Genomic DNA, 5439 nt, shown 5'->3' on the forward strand with positions numbered 1-5439 from the left:
GTCCTGTTCGCCTCAAATAAGTAGGCTCTCTGGTCATGTGGCTTATGTATCTCGGACTTGCTAGGTCAGAGAATGGCCACCTCCCCCGAAGTGTGCAAGGGCTGGGAGTTGGCTAAAAAAGGGCGTGTGAAGACGAAAGAGATGGAACATGAGGGGGTGCACAAGTTTATGATAATAACCTGACAGATCAGTGGTCGGGAAGCTTTTTGACTCAGAGAGCCATGAAATCAGTAAATATATTGTGAGAAATGTTCCCTCTAATTTTCCACGGTTCTGAGCGTTCACAAAGTCGGTGAGCAACGCTTAAAACAACAGTGAGCAACAGCAATCCCAAGTGTGGCAACTAAGTCATTATCAAACATGTCCAAAATTTGACATCACGTTACATTTTGCTGAGTTTTCGGCAATGCAAAAAAAGTGCTCACTTTTGAATGAATTGACTAATGTATTATTGCAAAGGTTGTACGGCCTACAAACGTCATTTGTTTTTACAACAATTCTTTCACAAGATTTCCATTTCTTTTTTTTCCTGGTATCTTTTGTCGCATAATACTAACATTTTGGGGAGCTTATTTAGTCGGTTGCACGACACACAACTGTATTTAATCACATGTTTTAGTGGAAGTACAATGTTGGCAACAAGATTGATTTGGTATAATTGGAAATTATTTGATGCAACACAAACCTTTTCTTCTTTTTTCCCTGTTTTTTTCTTTTTTTTTTTTAATTCCTTTAAAAAAAAATCTCATTGTGTTTATTTTTCCTAGCTGTTACTTTTTTGTTTTTGTTCTCTATTTACATTTTCTCCTTTGTTTCTTTCTTTTCTTTTTTTCTGGCTTTTTTTTCCTGAATTTTTCCTTCTTTTTTCTCTTCCTTTTGTTTCTTTTTTTTTCAGCTTTTCACTACTTTTTCATTTTGGTATTTTTTTTTTTTGTTCTATTCCCCTTCATTTAAGTCCTTTTGTGCATAATTTTACATAATATTTGGTCATATAGGGATGAAAGAAGCAAAAAACACCTGAAGAGCCGTTTAGGACCCGAACGAGCCGGTTCCTTTTAGTGAGCCGAGCCGAAGAAGCCGGTTCTCGAAAAACTCTGACTTTACTGAACTTCGTTCTACTTCGACCTTGACTTCCAAATACCGCATTTAGAACACAACGTCAGGGGAACCCTTGTATTTTTACCTTCATGCACTGTAACTTTGACTTAATTTGCTTCTTAATAAGCAATTTCGAGCCCTGACTTTTGTGAGCTAGTTAGATTTTCTTGTGTGCCGAAAAAGCTCTGGGTAGTGCGCAATTGCGCACACACGCAGCTTAGAGGGAACATTGATTGTGAGCACATTTTTATTGTTTGATAAAGTCTATAAAATAAAAAAAAATGTCAGATTCTGTGTATGGGACAACAAAAATACTACTTAAAATTGGTTGATTGGTGGGGGGTGTTGCAAATGACTTTATACTCGTCATCGCAGGCTTTTGCTAGTGTAGCATAAAAATGGTAAAAGTAAGAAAATGTATGATTCCAAATGCCAACCCAAACCCCAATCAAGATTAATTATAAAAAAGGTTTATTTGAGCGCGTCTAAGAAATGAACGCACTTGATGAATGAGTTGACGTAGGCTGTGATCATGACTTTAAGCCAGGATATTGCAGTAGAGAGTAACACAGTTTTAAATTTCGGACAGCACCTTTGAGATCATTGAGGGTAAATTTGACCATCATTTTTGTTGCAATTACCGTGCTGTGAAAAAGTATTTGCCCCCTTCCTGATTTTTGTTTTTTGCATATTTTCACTCATCAAAGATTTAGATAAAAAATGTTTAATATCACTCAGAAACAACCTGAAGAAATAAAAAACCTGCAGTTTTGAAATGCTGATTGCATTTATTCAGTCACAAAAAAAACTGGCCTTTTTTAAAAAGTAAATGTCCCCTGAACCTTATAGCTAGTTGGGAAACCATTGACAGGGATAACAGATATCGAACGTTTATGATAATTGGTAATTAGTCTTTCACAATGCTGTGGAGGAATTTTCGCCCACTACACTTTGCAAAATTCTTTCAATTCTGCCATATTGGAGGGTTTTCTAGCATGAACTGCCCATTTAATGTCACACCCAAGCATCTCAATTGGATTAAAGTCCAGACTTTAACTTGGCCACTATAGACCCTTCATTTTGTTTTTGTGCCATTCAGAGGTGGACTTGCTGGTGTGTTTCTCATTGTTGTCCTACTGCATGATCTGAGAGCACTTGAGTTTGAGGGCACGAACTGATGGCCGGACGTTCTCTTTTAGGATCTTCTGGTAAACACCAGCATTCATTATATATATATATCCTTAGCGAGATGTCCTGGTCCTGAGGCAGCAAATGTATGCCATTTTTGGCCTGTGTCTTTCTTATGGTGGAGCCATAAAAATAAATGGTGAGCCTCAGGAGCAAGATAACTTGCTGTGGTTGACGGAATCTTGATTTCTGGTGTTTACCATAAGATCCTGGAGGAGAAGATCTAGCTATCAATTGAGTTGCTGACGTAGGTCCTTAAACAGGCCGTTATATGAGAACCCTATTATTGCAGATTTGAAACCATTTTCCAAGAGAATACCATAATTCCTCTACAGTGTTGTGAAAGTCACATTACCAATTATTGGAACACTCACTGCCAAAGGTGCCCCAACTCGCAATTACTTTTTCAGATAGGGCCAGATGGGTTTTGATTTTATTTGTGCCCTAATAAATGGAATCAACGTTTCGTAACCTCATTTTGTATTTCCTTGGATTGTCTCTGCGTGACATTACAATTGGTTTTATAATCTGAAACCTTTGTGAGTGATATGAAAACAAAAAAAAATTGTGAAGGCGGCAAGTTCTTTTTCACGGGCTGCAATGGTTTCAAAACAAGGTGGGAAATAGTTATTTGGTAAAATGTCACAAAATACTGCAAACAAGAATGATGCGGATGCTATGTGCAGAGTTCTTCCAAAGCCTACTTCTTAACCATACGACTTTCTCGGGGGGCTTGGCTGGCATTTACAATTTGTTATTTGGGTTTTCAACAAAGAGTCTCAACCGTGAACAGATATTCTATATTAGCTTCCATATAAAGGATTCCTTAGTGACGTACTTAGCCCTGTACAGTATGTAATTTTGCTCACACATATGCTATAATTGGAAAGTCGCAAAGATTACTATGGCCCCTTTAGGGACTTTGAGCCAGATGTACTCATGAAAAGAGCCATATCTGGCTCGCAAGCCATACGTTCCCAATGCTTTTTTTGGAAGCTGTTTTAAAATTGCAAAGCAAAAGAGAATTTGTGGGGGCATCGAAAATAAGTTGATGAAAGGAGAGAAGGTGCGAGATGAGCTTCCTGCTTTTGTAAAGCGAACCCTCGCTTCGTTCTTTGCCTTTGGCTAAATAGGTATGGTTGGCTTAAATCATTGAGGGCTGTTTGAAGTCGGCATTCGTGACAAGCGGGAAGGCGCTGCAGGAAGAAACGTATCAATTATTGGCCAGCTCCCTGAAGCTGTCAATTTTTTTGACATTTTGCATATTCTTCTCACAAACAAAGGGCGATAAGAGGGCGACTTATCTCATTTTCGTTTGTTTACCACACAATAAACAGGAAAAGTTGATTTTTTATTACGATGAATTGTGAGAATAGGGAGTTTCCTTATCGCGCCCAGCCATGTACGACATCAAGACAACTTGTTTTCTGCATCCGCTCTTGGGAAGATTTTTTTTGTTGAAATATGTCTTCAAAACATGAAGAATGTTTTAACATTATCAGGGACGCTTGTCTGCTTGCTGCAATAGTGTTCAAAATGTAGAAAATGTCATTAAATTCCAAGAACCATAGGCCAAATATTTTTTGTCAAGATAGCCGCTTTCTATACAGTGCCTAACAAAAGTATTATCCCCCAAGAACTTTTTGTCATGTTGCCCTATTTCAGTCTTCAAACTTATAGCCAAAAAACAGAAAATATATTATAAGAATTAACATTTGAGACTAAACTGTGTGTCATGATTACTGATGCGGGGCACTCGAGTCTGCTCTGTTGGCGCCAACAGCCGCGGACGCTGATTGGCTGCTTTCTCTTTTATTAAACCCCCGCCTTCCTGACAACACTCGTCGGATTGTTTGTGAACTTACGCTACATGCTATGCAAACTTTTGTGACTCCTGACTCTATCCAGCCCTGTTCTCCGTCTGATTCCCGTTGCCAACCTTTTTCTGGACCCGTTTATGTTTTTGCTCCTCCGTCCCGGCCATTGACCTGTTTTTCCTCGCTCTCGACATTGCCTGCACTCGACACGGAAGTGCCACTTCCACGTTCCCAGCAATCTGCTACCCGTGACCGACAATCCCCGGATCGTGGGTGCAAGTCCTTTCCTCGTTTTAAATAAAACTGAGTAAAACGAACGCAATTGGGTCCCGTCTCTGTTCCTGGTCCGTGACACTGTGAAGTGAAACCAAATTATTCAACATTTTCTCATGTATTTACATCAGAAAACAATAAAAAATAGGTGTCGCAAAAATATTGGCCCCCTCTTCTCTCAGCTCAGCCAAGTGACTCCAGATGTTCTCTGATGACTTCTGAATGTTGAACTAAATGATTAACAACCACAAACAGAGTGCATTCATGTGGCTTCAAGTCTTAGTTCAAATACACCTGCATTTTGATGGGCTCAGCTTTGTGAATGGAATGTAAATTCAGGAACATACAGCATTATGAAGCCCGAAGAACAGCAGGTTCGGGATGAAGTTATGGAAAACTTCAAAGCAGGAATGGGATTTCACAACATTTACGCATCTCCCAGATTACTGTGTGAGCAATAATATCAAAATGAGGGGAGCATAAAACCACTGCAAATCAAGACATGGCCATCACTCTAAACATTCGAGCCAAACAAGGGTAAAGCTAATCAAAGAAGCAACCAAGAGATTCATGATCATATTCAATGACCTACAGGCATACACAGCTGAGGTGGGATAATGTGAATAACAAAAACTATTAGTCATACTCTGCACAAAGCTGCCCTTTATGAAAGAGTAGCATGAAGAAAGCCCTTTCTGAAAGAATATCATAAAAAAGCCCGTTTGTCCTTTGCAGGAAGCAACATGGCAACCAACAAACACTATGTGGAACAAACTTCTCTCAAATGAGAATAAAATCTAACTTTTTGAGCTGAATACAAAGTGTTCCGTTTGGCGTAAGAGTAACGCTGCACGTGTCCCTGAGGTTTACCTTCCACCAAGACAACAACAACCCTAAACATAAAACGAAAACTACAATGGAATTATTTAAAACTAATGATGTAAAGGTGTTGGGAAAGCCAAAGTCTAGACCTCAATCCTATAGAGCAGGGGTTTCCAACATGGTGCCCACAAGAACTAGGGTGCTCTTTAAGGGCAGCTGAGGTGCCAACAGGCCTATTCTT

This window comes from Urocampus carinirostris, chromosome 9 (genome assembly GCF_059441175.1).
Source record: "Urocampus carinirostris isolate Australia breed hairy pipefish chromosome 9, RoL_Ucar_1.0, whole genome shotgun sequence".
NCBI classification, from domain to species: domain Eukaryota; kingdom Metazoa; phylum Chordata; class Actinopteri; order Syngnathiformes; family Syngnathidae; genus Urocampus; species Urocampus carinirostris.